Source organism: Oncorhynchus masou, chromosome 24 (assembly GCF_036934945.1).
Source record: "Oncorhynchus masou masou isolate Uvic2021 chromosome 24, UVic_Omas_1.1, whole genome shotgun sequence".
Classification (NCBI taxonomy): Eukaryota; Metazoa; Chordata; class Actinopteri; order Salmoniformes; family Salmonidae; genus Oncorhynchus; species Oncorhynchus masou.
In genome coordinates, this window is record NC_088235.1 from 65,099,985 (window position 1) to 65,124,123 (window position 24,139).

A 24,139-nucleotide genomic window follows, 5' to 3' on the forward strand; every position below is an offset into this window, starting at 1 on the left:
GTCAATCACGGATTACAAAAAGAAAACCAGCCCCGTCGGGGACCAGGATGTCTTGCTCCCAGACAGACTAAATAACTTCTTTGCTCGCTTTGAGGTCAATACAGTGCCACTGACACGGCCCGCTACCAAAACCTGCAGACTCTCCTTCACTGCAGCCGACGTGAGTAAAACATTTATACGTGTTAACTCTCGATAGGCTGCAGGCCCAGAAGGCATCCCCAGCCGCGTACTCAGAGCATGCGCAGACCAGCTGGCTGGTGTGTTTACAGACATATTCAATCAATCCTTATAGCAGTCTGCTGTTCCCACATGCTTCAAGTGGGCCACCATTGTTCCTGTTCCCAAGAAAGCTAAGGTAACTGAGCTAAACGACTACCGCCACGTAGCACTCACTTCCGTCATCATGAAGTGCTTTGAGAGACTAGTCAAGGACCATATCACCTCCACCCTACCTGACACCCTAGACCCACTCCAATTTGCTTACCGCCCCAATAGGTCCACAGACGACGCGATCGCAACCACACTGCACACTGCCCTAACCCATCTGGACAAGAGGAATACCTATGTGAGAATGCTGCTCATCGACTACAGCTCAGCATTTAACACTATAGTACCCCCCAAACTCGTCATTAAGCTCGAGACCCTGGGTCTCGACCCCGCCCTGTGCAACTGTGTACTGGACTTCCTGACAGGCCGCCCCCAGGTGGTGAGGGTAGGTAACAATCTCCACCCCGCTGATCCTCAACACTGGGGCACCACAAGGGTGCATTTTGAGCCCTCTCATGTACTCCCTGTTCACCCACGACTGCGTGGCCATGCACGCCTCAACTCAATCATCAAGTTTGCGGACGACACTACAGTGGTAGGCTTGATTACCAACAACGACGAGACAGCCAACAGGGAGGAGGTGAGGGCCCTCGAGTGTGGTGTCAGGAAAATAACCTCACACTCAACGTCAACAAAACAGGTTATTGTGGACTTCAGGAAACAGCAGAGGGAGCACCCCCCTATACACAGACGGGACAGTAGTGGAGAGGGTAGTAAGTTTTAAGTTCCTCGGCATACACATCACGGACAAACCGAATTGGTCCACCCACACAGACAGCGTTGTGAAGAAGGCGCAGCAGCGCCTCTTCAAACTCAGGAGGCTGAAGAAATTCGGCTTGTCACCAAAAGCACTCAAACTTATACAGATGCACAATCGAGAGCATCCTGTCGGGCTGTATCACCGCCTGGTACGGCAACTGCTCCGCCCACAACCGTAAGGCTCTCCAGAGAGTAGTGAAGTCTGCACAACGCATCACTGGGGGCAAACTACCTAACCTCCAGGACACCTACACCACACGATGTCACAGGAAGGCCATAAAGATCATCAAGGACAACAACCACCCGAGCCACTGCCTGTTCAACCCGCTATCATCCAGAAGGCGAGGTCAGTACAGGGACCGAGATACTGAAAAACAGCTATCTCAAGGCTATCAGACTGTTAAACAGCCACCACTAACATTGAGTGGCTGCTGCCAACACACTGACTCGACTCCAGCCACTTTAATAAAGGAAATTGATGTAAAAAATGAATCACTAGCCACTTTAAACAATGCCACTTAATATAATGTTTACATACCCTACATTACTCATCTCATATGTACAGTGCCTTGCGAAAGTATTTGCCCCCCCAACTCTCCGTCCCAGTCTCAGGTCTTTTGCAGACTCCATCAGGTTTTCTTCCAGAATGGTCCTGTATATGGCTCCATCCATCTTCCCATCAATTTTAACCATCTTCCCTGTCCCTGCTGAAGAAAAGCAGGCCCAAACCATGATGCTGCCACCACCATGTTTGACAGTGGAGATGGTGTGTTCAGGGTGATGAGCTGTGTTGCTTTTACGCCAAACATAACGTTTTGCATTGTTGCCAAAAAGTTCAATTTTGGTTTCATCTGACCAGAGCACCTTCTTCCACATGTTTGGTGTGTCTCCCAGGTGGCTTGTGGCAAACTTTAAAACGACACTTTTTATGGATATCTTTAAGAAATGGCTTTCTTCTTGCCACTCTTCCATAAAGGCCAGATTTGTGCAATATACGACTGATTGTTGTCCTATGGACAGAGTCTCCCACCTCAGCTGTAGATCTCTGCAGTTCATCCAGAGTGATCATGGGCCTCTTGGCTGCATCTCTGATCAGGCTTCTCCTTGTATGAGCTGAAAGTTTAGAGGGACGGCCAGGTCTTGGTAGATTTGCAGTGGTCTGATACTCCTTCCATTTCAATATTATCGCTTGCACAGTGCTCCTTGGGATGTTTAAAGCTTGGAAAATCTTTTTGTATCCAAATCCGGCTTTAAACTTCTTCACAACAGTATCTCGGACCTGCCTGGTGTGTTCCTTGTTCTTCATGATGCTCTCTGCGCTTTTGACGGGCCTCTGAGACTATCACAGTGCAGGTGCATTTATATGGAGACTTGATTACACACAGGTGGATTGTATTTATCATCATTAGTCATTTAGGTCAACATTGGATCATTCAGAGATCCTCACTGAACTTCTGGAGAGAGTTTGCTGAATAATTTTGCACGCCCAATTTTTCAGTTTTTGATTTGTTAAAAAGGTTTGAAATAACCAATAAATGTCATTCCACTTCATGATTGTGTCCCACTTGTTGTTGATTCTTCACAAAAAAATACAGTTTTATATCTTTATGTTTGAAGCCTGAAATGTGGCAATAGGTTGCAAAGTTCAAGGGGGCCGAATACTTTCGCAAGGCACTGTATATACTGTACTCGATACCATCTACTGCATCGTGCCTATGCCGTTCTGTACCATCACTCATTCATATCTTTATATATATTCTTTATCCCTTTACACTTGTGTGTGTATAAGGTTAGGTAAAATTACTCGTTGGTTATTACTGCATTGTCGGAACTAGAAGCAGAAGCATTTCGCTACACTCTCATTAACATCTGCTAACCATGTGTATGTGACAAATAACGATTTGATTTTGTGCCATTCAGATTGTGAATGGACAAGACAAAATATTTAAGTGTCTTTGAATTGGGTATGACAGTAGGTGCTAGGCACACCAGTTTGTGTCAAGAACTGCAACGCTGCTGGGTTTTTCACACTCAACAGTTTCCCGTGTGTATCAAGAATGGTCCACCACCCAAAGGACATCCAGCCAACTTAACAACTGTGGGAAGCATTGGGGTCCACGTGCGTCTGTGTTATGCTTTTGACACCCTGTAGAGTCCATGACCTGACGAATTTAGGGGGGGAGGTTGCAACTCAATATTACGAAGGTGTTCCTAATGTTTGGTATACTCCGTGTAGTTCAACACATTTGTGGAAGAAACATCCGAGTAGGAAAACAGACAAAACAAATGTAGGTACACAAGAAGACATACATAGCCACATACCACAAGTTGCTTTATCATCACTGTTGTTTCTAGCAAGCTTATTCCTGGAACCTACTTCGTTTATTCAATGGGTATATAGACTATTCCCAGCCCTCTGGTGGTGAAACCTACCTCTCCTGTTTTGGCCTTTGCCTTGATGTCAGCCAGCTCATCCCTCTCATTCCTAATGCAATCAAATAACTCTTTCTGCCTTTCTAGGGCTTGGTGGCCACACGCTGGAGGGAGAGAAGACAAAAGGAAAGAAAGGAGAGAAGTATAGGAACAGTTGGAAAGACTTATACGTACAGTATATGCATGCACACCGCAATGACCTTTGTACATGCACATATGTCTGTATTGACATGCAAATGGTACACCAGAATGGTACGGTTGAGTTGGAAAGGCAAAGTGGCAGATGTTGACACAACCACCACATGACAAAACAGTTATGTAAGGGAGAGCTAAAAGCCAAATAAAAAGATCAATCTGACACTAGATAGGCAGAGCTTTCAGTCTAGGCCTACATAACTTAAATGGATTTCATGCTGTCATTTCAGGGTAAATAAATGAGTTTTAAAGGGGATACATTTCTATTTTTTCCCCCGATACACATCAAATGCTTGCAGGTTCACAGTTTCTCTATTTATTATAATTTTTTATTATAAAAAGGACACTCGTGAGATCGACGGTGCATTGATTCAGTCGGCGGAATGATTCAAGCCACTGATAAAAAAAATAAGGAACCCTCGATTCCAAAGAACAAAAATATATCAAAACTGGAGCGAGTTCAGCTATTGTGTTTCAGCTCAACCAAAGTGTAGGACATGCCAGGAATCAGGTGCGTCTGTAAACTACCTTTTCTAAACACAAATAGTTTGTTCCATTTTATGAGGCAAATAAAGCAACTATACAGTTCGGAAGACTGCAGGCTGCTTCTATCCAGGCCATGATGTAGGCCTATAACCTAGCTCACTACAGTAAGACAGACAGATCCTCATCAGACAGTCACTGCTCCATCATGTGCACACCACAGACACAAATAAACCTGGTCAACTCCTCCACCAAGAAAGGAATACCAGAAAAGATTAGCATTGCCTGCCCTTAGCTTCTGCCCAGACGTTCATCATTTTTCATCCGGATTCGTCCAGTAGCATCGCATATCACAATGTTTTATGGGTACATAATCACAATAGAACAAAGGTCTCTCAACTAGGAAACCATGTTTGGGATGTTTGAAACACACTGGCGAGTCTTAAATGCAACCTCTAAATCAGTCTCACCTTCAAATGACTAATTCAGTATGACGCATTTAACAGTGACTCGAGTTCTTACATTAAATTAACAATAATCATATCAAGACACATAAAAAAGGTATGAACATGAGTAATATCTTAAATAAGATTTAAAAACAGAGGAAAGGCAACTTTTCTCAAGTGTTCCATCAGTTGTCCAACTCCGGTTTGATTGTGTTTGAAAATATGGGGTGTTGAAACTTCATCACAATGCTCCCTCTGAAGCCCACCTTGGACTTGGCTTACAGTGTAATCCATTTCACAAAACCCGAGATGGACAAGTGATAAAACAGATCCACTTGATATCGATGGTGCATTGATTCAGTCGGCGGAATGATTCAAAGCACAAAATAAAACAAATAAAACAAATTGAGACCAAAGATCAAAAAATATATCAAACTGGAGTGAGTTCAGCTATTGTGTTTCAGTTCTACCAAAGTGTAGGACATGCCAGGAATCAGGTGTGTTAGTAAACTACCTTTTTAAACACAAATAGATTCAGAGAACAGTGAGCTTTTAGAGTGACTACAGAAAATAAACCAGGAGTTCCTCAGAGCTGTGTGAATGAAAGCTAATCATAGATTTTAGCGTAGGACTACAAACCTGGAAACCCATCCAACAGACATATTGTTGAAAGACAAGACAATTCATGGTCTTGTTCTTACTCCCCAAGCACTGCTAGAGTTCAAACGAGGCTTTCATTCCATGCCATAAACAGTGCATTTCAAACTGAGCAGGAAAGATCATGCAGGGAACATGCCATCAGACTGAGTGTTTTTGGTGTTACAGTTAGCGGTTACAGTCAGTGGGGCCATAGAGGGGGTGCGATGTAGGTACAGTGGGGTTAGTGATGCCATAAGGCTACCAGGGGACAAAAGAAGGCACACTGTGAGCTCAAGTCCCTCTACCTTCAGCTCTTTAAGTCCCTGCATTGTACCGCCCCTCTACATCCTGAATCTGGTCCTTTAGATCATAGAAATCCTGTGGAGCAGATGGGAAGAAAGGGTTCATGGGTTGGGGTGAATTGTGGGAAACCAGGAAGAATTAAGGACAAATTTGAAACAAAGCACCCATGCTATTGGCATCTCCAGACCGTAATTTACCCAACGGTAGGCCCAGACATACAGGATGACAGCTTTATAGGAAGTTTAAAAAACATGTCACATACAATCTTCCCGTGCATACATGAACTCCACATGTTGAATGAGGTGCTGAGTAGCAACGCACATGCCTCGCCCACCTGAGGATCTGTCTTTTTTTCAGCCATCTATTTCCTGTTGTTTGAGGGATGCAAAATCCACTTGTCACTTATATCTCGCTGGATTGATTGCTTTCATTTTTCTCCAGCGACTCTTTCATACTCTTGTTGGTGCCTGTTGTTTTTCGCCGTTAAAGTTACGAATGCGGAAATGTTTAATGACCTGTCAAACACCAAAATGAAAACTTGGATAATAGTGATGTCTGATCTCACAATGTAAAGTATGTATAGATAGGTGATATCTTGAGCCAAGCATGTAGATTTTTGATCTGAGGGTATCTTGCTATTGACACGCTTGTTGAATTATGCAACAGAACGTGACAACAGTAATTGAATAAGGAAATCTAGACAGTGCAAGTAGGCCTAGACAAAGGAAGTTTGTGGTTCCAGCTCTGTTCCACCCCTTTATGTTAATGTATTCATACCCCTTGACTTATTCTACATTTTGTTATGTTACAGGCTGAATTCAAAATGTATAATTTATATATATATTTTTTTACCAATCTACACACAATATACCCCATAATGACAAAGTGAAAACATGTTAAGAATATTTGCAAATTGATAAATGAAATCTCATTTACGTAAGTTTTCACACCCTTGAGTCAATACTTTGTAGAAGCACCCTTGGCTTCGATTACAGCTGAGAGCCTTTCTGGGTAAGTCTAAAAGCTTTCCACAACAGGATAGTGCAACATTTGCCCATTATTCTTTAAAAAAGTATTTAAATTCTGTCAAATTGGTTGCTGATCAATGCTGGACAACCATTTTCCGGTCTTGCCATAGATTTTTAAATAGATTTAAGTCATAACTCTAACTCGGCCACTCAGGAACATTCTTTGCCTTCTTGGTGAGCAACGAAAGTGTATATTTTGGCCTTGTGTTTCCTGCTGAATGGTGAATTAATCTCCCAGTGTCTGGTGAAAAGCAGACAACCAGGCTTTCCTCTCGGATTTAGCCTGTGCTTAACTCCATACCGTAGATTTTTTATTCTGAAAAACTACAATCCTTAACGATTACAAGCATACCCATTACATGATGCAGCCACCACTATGCTTGAAAATATGGAGAGTGGTACTCAGTAATTTTTTCCCAAACATAACACTTTGCTATTCAGGTCAAAATGTGAATTGCTTTGCCATATTTTTTTCAGTATTACTTTAGTGCCCTGTTGCAAACATGTTGCATGTTTGTACTATTTTTTATTCTGTACAGGCTTCCTTCTTTTCACTCTGTCAATTAGGTTAGTATTGTGGAGTAACTAGAATCTTGTTGATCCTTCCTCAGCTTTCTCCCATCACAGCCATTAAACTCAAACTGTTTTAAAGTCACCATTGGCCTCATGGGGAAATACCTAAAGCGGTTTCCTTCCTCACCGGCAACGGAGTTAGGAAGGACGCCTGTATCTTTGTAGTGACTGGGTCTATTGACACACTACCCAAAGTGCAATAAATAACTTTGCCATGCTCAAAAGGATAATCAATGTCTGCTCTTTTTTTGGTCTTTGTGGTTTGAAATTAACTGCTCAACTGAGGGACCTTTCAGATAATTTTATGTGTGGGGTACATAAAAAAAAAAGTTAAACACTATTATTGCACACAGAGTGAGTCCACAGAACTTGTGACTTTATTCCTGAACTTATTTAGGCTTGCCATAACAAAGGGGTTGAATACTTAGACTCAAAACATTTTAGCTTTTCATTAAAAAAAACATAGTTCAGTTCCATTTTGACATTATTGGGTATTGTGTGAATTTAATTTAATTTAATACATTTTAAATTCACGGCTATAACACAAAATGTGGAAATATCAAGGGGTGTGAATACTTTCTGAAGCCACTGGACATCTAGTATATTTATGCAAATAAGGCAAATCTAATTGTCTTTATTTTAACACAAAACAAATACCTGATACCATTAGAAAATGTATATGAGTGAATTCTAAGAAAAATAACCTGTGAAATATGACTAAATGAATACCTGAATTCCCACCAGAATCCCGATACTCTATTCTTAGTCTGTGCCAGTAAAACGTTTTAATGCTATAATTCAGTAAATACCAGATGCATACCAGTTTGGAGTATCTTCATCATTGTCCAACTGTTGCATTTATTATAATTGTTTAAAACATTAACTATTTTGATTACCGTTGCAAAGAAAAGCAGAGAGAAGTGTGGATGTTTCAGATATTATTCTCTGACCTCAAATAAAACAGTAGTGTGGAAAAGAGTAAACTACTACACAAATGGTTCACTGTAAATGGATTGACATTTAAATGTTAGTGTTTATTAGAAAACATTTGGTATTTTTACTGGTACTGACACAAGTGGAGGTGGAGGTGTGTGCAAGTGGAGGTGTGTGTTGGTGCGCAGGCATCTTACCCTAAATTCACTCAGGCTGGTGTCAGGGTCGACAATGCTGCCCGTGTCTGCACTGCTCCGTCTCGAGGAGGTCCCCCCCAGGGATGCCAAGTTGGCCGCAGAGAGACAGGGAGTCGTGCAGCGTGAAGACGGCTGGAAAACAACAAAACAAAGCACCTTAGTTAGACCTCAAGTTAACACAGCAAATAAAAACAGTCAACACACCCCTGGACTGTCATTCAACACCAACACTGCCATCTGACACCACTGGGCCCTGGCTTCACTTACTCTCCCACGAAGCTTGAGCAGTATATACCCTGTGTAATGTGTATTCTGTCACTGCTTATTATAAATTAACTATCTAAGATGTGCCAAATAAATTATCTCCAGCTCAGGGCTCAAGCTATGACCCCTTCCATAGACCTACATGGTAACTATGACGAGTTCCGGAGGACATCCTCTAACCAATCAAAGCTTTTGCCGTATGAACTGATATGTTGTCCATCCAATTAGAGGATCAGAGAATTAACCAAGTACTACGCATGTGATTTAGAAGCTTGGTGAAATGGTGACATTGTTGGATAGTTAAGCATTTTTTGCACATTATTCAATTCAAATTAGTTTATTGAATCTACAGGAGATGGAGGAGGTAGATTATATATTTTTTTCTTAGTTTTAGAACTTTATTTTCGTGTCAAGTTTGTGAAATTGATTTAAATGTCCTTACTAACTTTAGTAGCAAGCAGCTAACTAACTACCAGAATCCAGTTATATCCACCAGAATGGCTAGCTAATGACAATTTAGTGGATTTTTTATTATTAAGAATGCTTTTTATTGAAAAAGCTGCATCAATCAAGTAATGGACAAAGGTCTGCATATTCAAACTGCAACTCAACGAGAAGGCACGAAGACACTGCAATTTTGGGCAACATACAGTACCAGTCCAAAGTTTGGACACCTACTCATTCATGGGTTTTTCTTTATTTAAAAAAAACTATTTTCTACATTGTAGAATAATAGTGAAGACATCAAAACTATGAAATAACACACATGGAATCATGTCGTAACCCCCCAAAAATTGTTAAACAAATCCAAATATATTTAATATTTGAGATTCTTTAAAAGTAGCCAACTTTTGCCTTGATGACAGCTTTACACACTCGTCACATGGTTGTCTAAGTCTTAACTGAAAGGAAAAAACTAAAATTAGTAGACACTAGGCCCTCCATGGAATGAGTTTGACACCCCTGGTCTAAACCATTCGATTATGAGACGAGGATGAATTAAAGTTGTGCACATTTTTGAAGATAAATATTGATACATTACTAGCTCAAACACATTTACATTTGCAAAAATGACAAATTAATTAGTGTGTGACTGTGATTTCAGATCAAATGGGGGGGGGCTCAGCTCAGGTGCCCCCCCCCCACACACACACACACACACACAGCTCAGAGAGCTCATAAGCTCCATCAGCAACAGATTTTCATTTAGAATGGAAAATTAATGTGTTTATGCAACAGATGTTTGTGCATCGAATCAAATAGCATTGAACCGAATCACATCGATTCGTTTCTCTCATCAAACCGAATCGTTTTAAACTAAAACATATTGTTCCTGTATCGTAACCCATGTACCTAGATACACATCGAATTGTCTTGAAAGGAAAAGATGCACATCCATACTGGTTAATATGTCTAAAAACAAGTTTGTGGGTGTCCTAGCAAGCTAAACGGACAATTAGCTAGCTTGTCAGTGACTGTAAAAGTACGTAAAAGCTTTTTTTCCCCCCTGGCTGAAACCACAGACTTACAACTGGAGCGACATTTGATGTTATAGCCAGTTATGTGGATGATCAGGGCTTTATTCAAAAACGTTTCTTGGGCTGCATTGATGTGTTAAGTGGGCGAGATGCGCAGTCTGTGTTTGACTTTAAGAATTCTGAGATGTCAGAGTTTAACTTCATGAAGAAATGTGTTGCCCTAACCTATGATCGTGCTGCTGTAATGGACTGTACCCTCCTGTTCCCCGATATAAGAGGTGATGACCACTCAACTACAAGGCCTGTGCCTTGGAGTGCACAGACCCACCCACTTGGCAGCCAGGCCCACCCACTGGGAGGCCAGGCTCAGCCAATCAGAATGAGTTTTTCCCCACAAAAGACCCTTTTTACAGATAAAAAAGGAGGTATTTCTCAGGTATTTCTCAGGACAGAGACTGGCCAGTGTGCTGCTGGCCCTGGTAACATCATTAACAGTATGAGATTGAGAACCAGTGAACGAGCCATACAGACCGTCATCATTTATAGAAGCCTTAAGGCACAAGGGAGAGAGAATTCAGCAAAGTACAAGTCAGAAAACCTCACAGGCTGAGTAGCATGCCTTTCTCAATATTAACTAAATACACTGAATGTACAAAACATTATGAACACCTTCCTAATATTGAGTTGCACCCCCTTTTGCCCTCAGAACAGCTTCAATTCATCAGGACATGTACTCTACAAAATGCTGGATCATGTTGACTCCAATGCTTCCCACAGTTGTGTCAAGTTGGCTGGATGTCCTTTGGGTGGTGGACCATTCTTGATACACACAGGAAACTGTTGAGCGTGAAAATCCAGCAGCATTGCAGTTCTTGACACACTCAAAGTGGTGCGCCTACTACCATACCCCGTTCAAAGGCACTCAAATCTTTTGTTTTGCCCAGTCACCCTCAATGGCATGCATAGACAATCCACATCTCAAGGCTTAAAAATCCATCTTTAACTGGTCTCCTCCTCTTCATCTACACCAGAGGTTCCCAAACTTGTTATAGTCCCGTACCCTTTCAAACATTCAACCTCCAGCTGCTGCTAGAGGGGGCACCAGGGTCAACGCACTCTCAAATGTTGCTTTTTTAGCACCAGGGTCAGCGCACTCTCAAATGTTGTTTTTTGCAATCATTGTAAGCCAACTACACACAATACAATACATTTATTGTCACAACCCGGCTCGTGGGAATGCCACCATTCCAACATGTCAGTTCATCAAATTTCTGCCCTTCTAGAGCTGCCCCGGTCAAGGGTAAGTGCTGTTATTGTGAAGTGGAAATGTCTAAGAGCAGCAACGGCTCAGCCACGAAGTGGTAGGCCACACAAGTTAACAGAACAGGGCCGCTGAGTGCTGAAGCGCGTAGCATGTAAAAATAGTCTGTCCTTGGTTGCAACACTCACTATCGAGTTCCAAACTGCCTCTGGAAGCAACATCAGCATAAGAACTGTTCGTCGGGAGCTTCATGAAATGGGTTTCCATGGTAGAGCATCCGCACACAAGCCGAAGATCCCCATGCACAATGCCAAGCATCGACTAGAGTGGTGTAAAGCTCGCCACCATTGGACGCCGGAGCAGTGGAAACGCTTTCTCTGGAGTGATGAATCACACCTCACCATCTGGCAGTCCGGTGGACAGACCTGGGTTTGGCGGATGCCAGGAGAACGCTACCTGCCCCAATGCATAGTGCCAACTGTAATGTTTGGTGAAGGAGGAATAATGATCTGGGACTGTTTTTCATGATTCGGGCTAGGCCCCTTAGTTCCAGTGAAGGGAAATCTTAAACGCTACAGCATACAATGACATTCTACACGATTTTGTGCTTCCAACTTCGTGGCAACAGTTTGGGGAAGGCCCTTTCCTGTTTCAGCATGACAATGCACCCGTGCACAAAGCGAGGTCCATACAGAAATGGTTTGTCGAGATCGGTGTGGGAAAAAAATGCACAGAGCCCTGACCTCAACCCCATCAAAAGCCTAATCACCCAACATCAGTGCCCAACCTCACTAATGATTGTGGCTGAAAGGAAGCAAGTCCACACAACAATGTTCCAATATCTAGTGGAAAGCCTTCCCAGAAGAGCGAAGGCTGTTTTGCAAAGGGGGGGACCAACTCCATACTAATGCCCATGATTTTGGAATGAGATGTTTGACGAGCAGGTGGAAACATACTTTTGGTCATGTAGTAGATCTAGTATTCAACACCAGAGTTAATACATGTTAGAATTACCTAAAGCAGCAATTACAGCTGTGAGTCTGAGTAAGTCGAAGAGCTTTGACACCCCTGGATTGTACAATATTTGTACATTCATATTTTTTAAATTCTTCAAGTTGTTTGTTGATCACCAGACAGCCATTTTCAAGTCTTGCCCTAGATTTTCAAGCCAATTTAAGTCAATCCTGTAACTAGGCCACTTGAACATTCAATGTCATCTTGGTAAGCAACTACAGTATATTTGGCCTTGTGTTTTAAGTCATTGTCCTGCTGAAAAGTTGCATTGGTTTCCCATAGAAAAAGAAGTGTGACAAACAATCCTACAAGCCTCATATGTACACCACTGATTAAAAAAAACGCTGATAAAAAACAAATTGTTCTCAGCCTCAGTGCTCGTGCATGACCTTGGCAGTTTGCATTTGAAACGACCCTAATTAACCATATATGATAAAAATCCTACCTTTAACCCGTGGGGAATATACAACGCTGCAACCAAAATAAAGCTAAGAAAAAAAATACACTCCAAGACTGAAATAGAAGTGCTTGTGTCAGATATTGAGTACAACCAAAAGGTTTTATTTGGCTCACTCAGTTGTGGCTTAACCAGTATTTTTTTTTTTAAACACAGCTACAAAGAGTACCATTACAGCGCACAATTGTGTTGCAATTGTGCGCCGCCCTATGGAACTCCTGATCACGGCCCGGTTTTGATACAGCCCGGAATAAAACCAAGGTCTATAGGGATAACCGTTCAAAACAAATTTTCCCTACATTTTCGCCAATTTCACAGTTGTCTTGAACGCACTGAATTCGGAAATAAAAGTCTCCAGTAATGTAAATTGAGGTAGAATGCAACTTCTGTAAATGCCTCTACAATGCTGCTCTATGCCACAACACAAATGTGATTATATGAATGCAATGCTTTATTAGAAAGGTGATATTTTTTAAATCATGCGTTCTTGGTACCTCAGAGCTCCCCAGGTCATCTCCTTCTCGGGCTCACCTTTTGTTCCGACACCTTCCGATGTACAATTTAAGCACAGGGCTACAGCCACATTAGCATCGTCAGATTCCATAACTGTTAACAGCCGAACCGAAGTTAGCAAAGCAGCACTGCAAGCCAAAACTTCAACAAAAAAACCATCAAACTATATAAATTCGGTAGTTGGTGGACATTAATAATTAAATTGATTTTTTTATGCACGTAATGCTGAAATAATCGCTGTAATTTTGTAGTCTGGGACCGGGTCCTAAATTTTGTCTCGAATCTACATTGGGTCTGATATAATTGCCACGGATCTCGGTTCTGTTAAATTATAATTGATTTACATACTGGACCCGCCCTCTGCTCATTTAATGTGTGCGTTAGGTGATTAGAACTGTGCGAGCTTGTTGTTTGTGTCAGCCAATTGCATCTCAATAAAAAATATAGTTTAGAGTGCATTCGGAAAGTACCCTTGACTTTTTCCACATTTTGCTACATTATTTTATTTATTATTTTGCCTTATTCTGAAATTGATTTAAAAAAATGTTTGTCATCAATCTACACACAATACCCTAAATTACAAAGCAAAAACAGTTTTTTATCAAATTTTTTATACATTTGCAAAAATTAACAAATATCACATTGACATAAGTATTCACTTTGTTGAAGCACCTTTGGCAGCGATTACAGCCTCGAGTCTTCTTGGGTATGACACTACAAGATTTCTCCCATTCTTCTTTGCAGATCCTCTCAAACTGTCAGATTGAATGGGATGCCTCGCTGCACAGCTATTTTCAGGTCTCTCCAGGGATGTTGGATCGGGTTCAAGTCTGGGCTCGAGCTGGGCCCCACAAGGGCATTCAGAGACTTGTCCTGAAGCCACTTCTTCATTGTCCTGGCTGTGTGCTTAGGGTCATTGTCCTGTTGGAAGGTGAACCTTTGCCCCAGTCTGAGGTCCTGAGCACTCTGGAGCAGGTTTTCATCAAGGATCTCTCTGTACTTTGCTCCGTTCATCTTTCCCTTGATCCTGACTAGTCTCAGTCCCTGCCGCTGAAAAACACCTCCACAGCATGATGCTGCTACCACCATGCTTCGCCGTAGGGATGATGCCAGGTTTCCTCCAGGCGTGACACTTGACATTCAGGCCAAAGAGTTCAATCCTGATTTCGTCAGACCAGAGAATCTTGTTTCTCGTGGTCTGAGAGTCCTTTAGGTGCCTTTTAGCAAACTCCAAGTGTTTTGTCATGTGCCTTTTACTGAGGAGTGGCTTCCGTCTGGCTGCTCTACCATAAAGGCCTGATTGGTGAAGTGCTGCAGAGATGGTTGTCCTTCTTGAAGGTTCTACCATCTCCACAGAGGAACTCTGTCAGAGTGACTATAGGGTTCTTTGTTACCTCCCTGGCCAAGGCCCTTCTCCCCCGATTGCTCAGTTTGGCCGGACGGCCAGCTCTAGGAAGAGTCTTGGTGGTTCCCAACTTGTTCCATTTAAGAATGATGGAGGCCACTGTGTTCTTGGGGACCTTCAATGCTGCAGAATTGTTTTGGTACCCTTCCCCAGATCTGTGCTTCAACACCATCCTGTGTCGGAGCGCTAGAGACATTTCCTTCGACCTCATGGCTTGGTTTTTCCTCTGACATGCACTGTCAGCTGTGGGAACTCATATTGACAGGTGTGTGTCTTTCTAAATCATGTCCAATCAATTTAATTTACTACAGGTGGACTCCAATAAAGTTGTAGAAACATCAAGAATGATCAATGGAAACAGGATGCACTTGAGCTCAATTTGAAGTCTCATAGCAAAGGGTCTTAATACTTAAAGTAAATAAGGAATCATATGTAATACATTTGCAAAAATTCTAAAAACCTGTTTTCGCTTCGTCATTGATGAGGAAAAACAAATAGCCAGCCAAACAAATATTTCATCAATTTTAGAATAAGTTTGTAATGTAACAAAATGTGGGAAAAGTCAAGGGATCTGAATATTTCTGAATGCACTGCATGTCCAGCTGAAACTGGGTCTGGCTGCTTAACTCACGTGTGCCTAAACTTTTATTTATTTTAATATTTATAATTTGTTTTATTATTATTGTATATTATTATTGTTGTAATAATTTAAAGAATTTTAAACCAGTTCTTTAAATATGCAAAAAAGTGTTTTGTTGAGACATTTTTGTTGGCCAAATTAAGTTTGAACTGTCTTTTTAATTTTGTTGTCCGTATTTAGCATAAGATGGGTTACAAGTAAGCCTGTTTTAAAATAAATAGCATTCGCCTTGTTGTCATTTGTTAGGTAGTTGCAATAGCTGCAATATAAGCCTGTTCAAAACTTCTGTTGAAACATTTTCTTTGGACGAATTAAATCCCAACTGTAATGTGTTTGACGCAATATAATATAATTACTTGTAGGTCTACTATAGGGCTACTCGCACACATGAAAATGCAAAACTAAAGAGGGCGAGATTGAAAATTTAATTTAATGCCGAAATATCACTTGTTCATATTTTCTCTATAAACAATGACGACTTAATTTTGATTTTAAACTAATAAAATTAGGACACTTTTGTGAAGGTTTGGTGTGTTATGGCTATTATTAGGCTCAGCTCCAGCATGCCTGAGAATGCAGTGCGCAACAGCGTTACAACGGACTTCCGACAGTTGAATTTGAGGTGAGGAAGAATGTTGAAGTTCTATCAGAGTTAATCTAACAATATAATGCGTATCTTTATAAAAAATATTCTGATTGAACATTTACAAATTAGCCTCCTTTACGCCAATATCTGTATAGCAGTAGTAGCCTCTCTGACAAGTATAAAGAAATGCATGTTGGTGTCGGGAACATGGCATCAACATATCTCTCAATCTTTCTCTCGGTCTCTCTAGTGGCCACCAAACGGTTGATCGCGATCGACTGGTCTATCTCCAACGTGTTCATAGTCGATCACCAAACATTTCTGTAAAAAAACCAACGATAAAGCATTGCGTTCATATTTTTGTTATTCGTTTCGCGCTGTTGACAATAGGTGCACCCCGGAAAGGCAAACTGTTCCCATTAAACAAACAAAAAACGTGTCTGAAGGTAGAACTCTGCCTACCCGGCAGGCCCAGAGATCAAATCAAGTGCACCTATTGGTCTATCGCTGGCAAATCAGATATCTCAGATCATCATGTCTGGAAAAGTTTCCTCAAGCTTTATACTGTAAAAAGAAGCCCCGAACGCACAGTTGATACGGTGGGATTTTAAAACGTTTAAAACTATGACTAGAGCGAGACGAATACAACAAAAAGCTGCCGTTATGTGTAAGTTAATGTTTACGTTTTTATTCAGCACTGTCAGCAATTTGTTCAACACCTTTATAAACCATAAAATGTGCATTCTCCCTACGCTACAACCAGCACCACAGCTGCAATGAATGAGTATAGGAAAGTGTTCCGATAAGCTTCCGTTGTTATTATTAGTGGTTTGTGTCTTTTTTAATATCGTGGAACATTTCACATTCTTTCGTAACAGGAGTAACAACATGAATTGGTGCATGAGACAAAAATAATGCTGTGCACGATGAGTTTCTCCATCAGCTGGAAGACTGTACCCTTTTCTCAGCGGGACGATGAGTCGGGTGACAGGCAGCCTCACTGCTGCTCCCTCCCTCCCCTCAGACTCACCATCAGAAGCAGGCCATCAGTTCAGTAAAAACATGTGCCTCACAAGTAATACAACAAATTATCCATTACCAGTGTGGTCATATACACTACATGACCAAAATAATGTGGACACGTGCATGTCGAACCTACTCATTCCAAAATCATGGGTATTAATATAGAGTTGGTCACCCCTTTGCTGCAATAACAGACTCCACTCTTCTGGGAAGGCTTTCCATTAGATGTTGGAACAATGCTGCAGGGACTTCCTTCCATTCAGCCATAAAAGCATTAGGGAGGTTGGGCACTGATGTTGAGTGATTAGACTTGGCTCGCAATTGGCATTCCAATTCATCCCAAAGGTGTTCGATCGGGTTGTGGTCAGTGCTCTGTGCAGGCGTGATGAGACAAATAAATTCCCCCCCACCAAACCCTCCCCTTACCCGGACGACGCTGGGCCAATTGTGCGCAGCCCTATGGGACTCCCGATCACGGCCGGTTGTGATACAGCCCGGGATCAAACCTGGGTCTGTACTGACGCCTCTAGACACTCAGGAGGACATCGACAAACCATTTCTGTATGGACCTTGTTTTGTGCACGGGGGCATTGTCATGCTGAACAGGAAAGGGCCTTCCCTGAAACTGTTTCCACAAAGTTGGAAGCACAGCATCGTCTAGATTGTCATTGTATGCTGTAGCTTTAAGATTTCCCTTCACTGGAACTAAGTGGCCTAGCCTGAACCATGAAAAACAGCCCCAGACCATTATTCCTCCTCCACCAAACTTTACAGTTGGCACTAAGCATTCCGGCAGGTAGTGTTCTCCTGGCATCCACCAAATTAGTTTGTCGGACTGCCAGATAGTGAAGCGTGATTCATCACTACAGAGAACACGTTTCCACTGCTCCAGAGTCCAATGTGCGTGAGCTTTACACCACTTCAGCCAACGCTTGGCATGTGCAAGGTAATCTTAGGCTTGTGTGTGGCTGCTTGGCCATGGTAACCCATTTCATGAAGATAGTGACTAACAGTTTTTGTGCTGATGTTGCTTCCAGAGGCAGTTTGGAACTCGGTAGTGAGTGTTGCAACCGAAGACAGACAATTTTTGTGCGCCAGACGCTTCAGCACTTGGTGGTCCAGTTCTATGAGCTTGTGTGGATTACCAATTCGTGGCTGAGACATTGTTGCTCCTAGACGTTTCCACTTCATAATAACAGCATTTACAGTTGACCGGGTCAGCTCTAGCAGGGCAGAAACTTGACAAACTGACTTGTTGCAAAGGTGGCATCCTATGACGGTGCCACATTGAAAGTCACTGAGCTCTTTAGTATGGCAATTGCACTGCCAATGTTAGTATATGGAGATTGCATGGCTGTGTGCTCGATTTTATACACCTGTCAGCGACCGGCATGGCTGAAATATCTAAATCCACAAAGTTGAAGGGGTGTCCACATATGTTTGTGTATACAGTGCCTTGCGAAAGTATTCGGCCCCCTTGAACTTTGCGACCTTTTGCCACATTTCAGGCTTCAAACATAAAGATATAAAACTGTATTTTTTGTGAAGAATTAACAACAAGTGGGACACAATCATGAAGTGGAACAACATTTATTGGATATTTCAAACTTTTTTAACAAATCAAAAACTGAAAAATTGGGCGTGCAAAATTATTCAGCCCCCTTAAGTTAATACTTTGTAGCGCCACCTTTTGCTGCGATTACAGCTGTAAGTCGCTTGGGGTATGTCTTTATCAGTTTTGCACATCGAGAGACTGAATTTTTTTCCCATTCCTCCTTGCAAAACAGCTCGAGCTCAGTGAGGTTGGATGGAGAGCATTTATGAACAGCAGTTTTCAGTTCTTTCCACAGATTCTCGATTGGATTCAGGTCTGGACTTTGACTTGGCCATTCTAACACCTGGATATGTTTATTTTTGAACCATTCCATTGTAGATTTTGCTTTATGTTTTGGATCATTGTCTTGTTGGAAGACAAATCTCCGTCCCAGTCTCAGGTCTTTTGCAGACTCCATCAGGTTTTCTTCCAGAATGGTCCTGTATTTGGCTCCATCCATCTTCCCATCAATTTTAACCATCTTCCCTGTCCCTGCTGAAGAAAAGCAGGCCCAAACCATGATGCTGCCACCACCATGTTTGACAGTGGGTATGGTGTGTTCAGGGTGATGAGCTGTATTGCTTTTACGCCAAACATAACGTTTTGCATTGTTGCCAAAAAGTTCAATTTTGGTTTCATCTGACCAGAGCACCTTCTTCCACATGTTTGGTGTGTCTCCCAGGTGGCTTGTGGCAAACTTTAAACAACACTTTTTATGGATATCTTTAAGAAATGGCTTTCTTCTTGCCACTCTTCCATAAAGGCCAGATTTGTGCAATATACGACTGATTGTTGTCCTATGGACAGAGTCTCCCACCTCAGCTGTAGATCTCTGCAGTTCATCCAGAGTGATCATGGGCCTCTTGGCTGCATCTCTGATCAGTCTTCTCCTTGTATGAGCTGAAAGTTTAGAGGGACGGCCAGGTCTTGGTAGATTTGCAGTGGTATGATACTCCTTCCATTTCAATATTATCGCTTGCACAGTGCTCCTTGGGATGTTTAAAGCTTGGGAAATCTTTTTGTATCCAAATCCAGCTTTAAACTTCTTCACAACAGTATCTCGGACCTGCCTGGTGTGTTCCTTGTTCTTCATGATGCTCTCTGCGCTTTTAAAGGACCTCTGAGACTATCACAGTGCAGGTGCATTTATACGGAGACTTGATTACACACAGGTGGATTGTATTTATCATCATTAGTCATTTAGGTCAACATTGGATCATTCAGAGATCCTCACTGAACTTCTGGAGAGAGTTTGCTGCACTGAAAGTAAAGGGGCTGAATAATTTTGTACGCCCAATTTTTCAGTTTTTGATTTGTTAAAAAAGTTTGAAATATCCAATAAATGTCGTTCCACTTCATGATTGTGTCCCACTTGTTGTTGATTCTTCACAAAAAAATACAGTTTTATATCTTTATGTTTGAAGCCTGAAATGTGGCAAAAGGTCGCAAACTTCAAGGGGGCCGAATACTTTCGCAAGGCACTGTATATAGTGTACCTACATTTTTTCAACATAATTTCAAAATTGTCTGAGAAGAACAACATTGGCAGGGCAATTCAAGCATAGCAAAAATGCAGTGATAAGGTATTGGGCCTATAGCTTCCTGCACAATCCTTATTGCTACAGAACAGTTTTTAATGTGTTAATGTTGCATAGGCTTACGTTGTTTAAGTCATGTTTAAAAAAAATCTGAGCGGTAGATCTCAGCTTGCATTTTGACTCAGAAAGGGATCTTGACTCAGAAAAGGTTGGTGACCACTGCTCTAGGGTTAGGCCTAAGCTTCTATTCATTTATACTTATTTTAAATATTAATATCATACAGTGGACACCTATAGGCCTATATGCATGCAATGCCCTGATGCATTTAGCGCTCAAACCCCCGACAGCTGAACTGTGAGGTGGTCAATTATTGCTTTAGGAAAGTAAAAACCAATAAAACAATAGGCTATAAAATGTTTAATATGCTACACATCGAAACACACCAAATCATTTAGGAGGTAATTTGTTACAGGACATTTTTAAAGGGCTCGTAAATGTGGATCATTTAACCAATATAGCTTGTTTATTGACGGTGCTGGCAGCACCAGTCCGAGGTTAATTTCTCTCCCTTTCTACTCGGATCTCTCTAAAATTGGAATTTTATTGCAAAAATACCAGAGCAGGACCAAGGTAACACTGATATCAGCTTTTAGTGAGTGGTAATGAGCCAACCAATAATGGTTGCAATTGAGATCTGCTGTGCAGGTGAATGAAGCGCAGGGGTCGCCAACCTTTTCTGCATGAGAACTACTTTAAAAAATGAAACATTTTGCAAACTACTCATTTCTTCCAACTTTCAAATAGGCACACTCTTCTCCTCTCCCCTACAACTCTTCCCTAGATCATTGGTGTACAAGATATGTTTTCTGTCAATATACCTGGTAAAAAATAATGGTTAATTAACAACACTAGGGGGCCTATAAAATCAGTTTTAGTTTTTCCCAGACTGTTTTCTCAGTGAAATTCTCTCCTGGTATTGGATTCCTTGTTTTCTTTGCACTCAAAATTATGATGATTCATGGAGAAACAACAAAAGTGGATGTTCTGGGTCCATGTCAATACTTAAATCACATCAGAAGATTTTTTAGGTCTGGGGGGAAAACCCCATTTAATTTCAATGTAATTCCCCTTTAATTTCGCATCAAGGAGAGATGAATTTGTTTGCCTAGGGGTGTTACTGTACTTCAGCTGTAGATGTCCTGGCAGTTTGAAAAACACATGCCTGATTGATAGATACGAATAATCATGATACAGTTCTACCAAGTAAGCCTACAGTATTTTGCAGTGAACATTTAATTGAGAATGTTTTGGGGAAAGACTATGTATATGAGATGGTTATTAGTTAGCTTCGCTAACTGGCTACACACAGGGTGATGGACAAAGGCGCGCAACAGACGGACCCGGGGCAATATTGCAGGTAATTAATTGGCAGATACTGTGTTACGTTTGGATTTGTAAACCAATAGTGGCGAACCAGGGGTAGGATATTGTCAAGGTGGCTTTGATTGGATAGTAGCCGGGAGCTTGCAGTGTCTGATTAGTTTCTTTGCGATTTCTTGACGAGACCAGAAATGCGTGTGCATGTTGATTTTGTCCATCCACACCATACACGGTTAATACTCGCAAATTGAAATCTCAAAATGAACTCTGAATCAACTATATTAATTTGGGGATAGGTTGAAACACGTGAAACATTCATGGACATTTAGGTAGCTAGCTTGCTATTTCTAGCTAATTTGTCCTGGGATATAAACATTGGGTTGTTATTTTACCTGAAATGCACAAGTTCCTTTTTTCCCGTGTCTGTGTAGAATTTTGACCGATAGTCACACAAAACCGTGCGTTTTCTACTCCAACAGTTAATTCACAGCTAAAAGGTGAAATTTAGTTCGTTTCTAGTAATCTCTCCTCCTTCAGTCTTCTTCTGTGGACTTTATATGGCAGTTGGCAACGAACTTTAAGGTGCATTATAACCACCAACTGTAGTGTGGATCTCAGTTCACCTCTCAATCACCCAGGTAGGTACAGTTGAAGTTGCAAGTTCACATACACCTTAGCCAAATACATTTAAACTCAGCTTTTCACAATTCCTGACATTTAATCATAGTAGAAATTCCCTGTTTTTAGGTCAGTTAGGATCATCACGTTATTTAAAAAAATGTGAAATGTCAATAATATTAGAGGATTTATTTCAGCTCTTATTTATTTCATCACATTCCCAGTGGGTCAGAAGTTTACATACACTCAATTAGTATTTGGTATTATTGCCTTTAAATTTGTTTAACTTGGGTCAAACGTTTCAGGTAGCCTTCCACAAGATTCCCACAATAAGTTGGGTGAATTTTGGCCCATTCCTCCTGACAGAGCTGGTGTAACTGAGCCAGGTTTGTAGGCCTCCTTGCTCGCACATGCTTTTTCAGTTCTGCCCACAAATTATCGATAGGATTGAGGTCAGGGCTTTGTGATGGCCACTACAATACCTTGACTTCGTTGTCTTTAAGTCACTTTGGAAGTATACCTGGAGTCATTGTCCATTTGGAAGACCCATTTGCGACCAAGCTTTAACTTGACTGATGTCTTGAGGTGTTGCTTCAATATATCCACGTAATTTTCCTGCCTCATGATACCATCTACATAACAATGGTCATTATATGGACACGGTTCTATTCTATTCAAACGGTTCTATTTTTTTCCCATCAGACCAGAGGAAATTTCTCCAAAAAGTATGATCATTGTCCCCATGTGCTGTTGCAAACCTTAGTCTGGCAGTTTTATGGCGGTTTTGTAGCAGTGGCTTCTTCCTTGCTGAGAGGCCTTTCAGGTTATGTCGACATAGGACTCGTTTAAATGTGGATATAGATACTTTTGTACCTGTTTCCTCCAGCATCTTCACAAGGTCCTTTGCTGTTGTTCGGGGATTGATTTGCACTTCTCGCACCTAAATTCATTAATCTCTAGGAGACAGAATGCGTCTCCTTCCTGAGCGGTATGACGGCTGCGTGGTCCCATGGTGTTTATACTTGCGTACTATTGTTTGTACAGATGAACGTGGTACCTTCAGGCATTTGAACCAGACTTTTGGAGGTTTATTTTTTTTTTTCTGAGGTCTTGGCTGATTTCTTTTGATTTTCCTATGATGTCAAGCAAAGAGACACTGAGTTTGAAGGTAGGCCTTGAAATACATCCACAGGTTCACCTCCAATTGACTCAAATGATGTCAATTAGCCTATCAGAAGCTTCTGAAGCCATGCCATAATTTTCTGGAATTTTCCAAGCTGTTTAAAGGCACAGTCAACTTAGTGTATGTAAACTTCTGAGTCACTGTAATTGTGATAGTGAATTTTAGGGGGAAATAATCTGTCTAAACAATTGTTGGAAAAATAACTTGTCATGCACAAAGTAGATGTCCTAACCAACTTGGCAAAACTATAGTTTGTTAACAAAAAAATGTGTGGAGTGGTTGAAAAACGAGTTTTAATGACTCCAACCTAAGTGTATGTAAACTCCTCACTTCAACTGTATATGCTGGCGCTCGTTGACACGCAAGCAGTTTAAATTAAATGATGGAATAGCATGTATGTGTACATTTATTTTGCAACGCATGCAATGCATGCAGGTTGGTCAGCATGTGAGTTTGCTTTGGAACATGTGAAAAATGCATGTACTTTCATAGGTGGGCTGCGCTCGCGATCAACCTATTGGAGACCCCAGATATAGCGCATATTGATGGTTTACGAGAGATCAGCTGGCGATAATCTTGTGGTCATTGATGGTTATAATAGGCCCAGTGGGAATTTGACCCAAACATCAATTTTGCATGAACAATCCCTTTTAAGACTGTTAGGTGGAATGTGTTAGTTTTGAGAAGAAAATAACATGCTTTTTAAGTTCTTATGAAACAATATCCCCTATTTTCCTCTCAAGTTCTCACATTTCTTAAATATGAAGTGCAGAGTCCATGTTAAAAGTAATCATCCATAAAGAATGAGTAGGATAGCATTCACTCCAAGTGAAAGGGATTCTGAGAAATAAGACAACGTACAATTGAA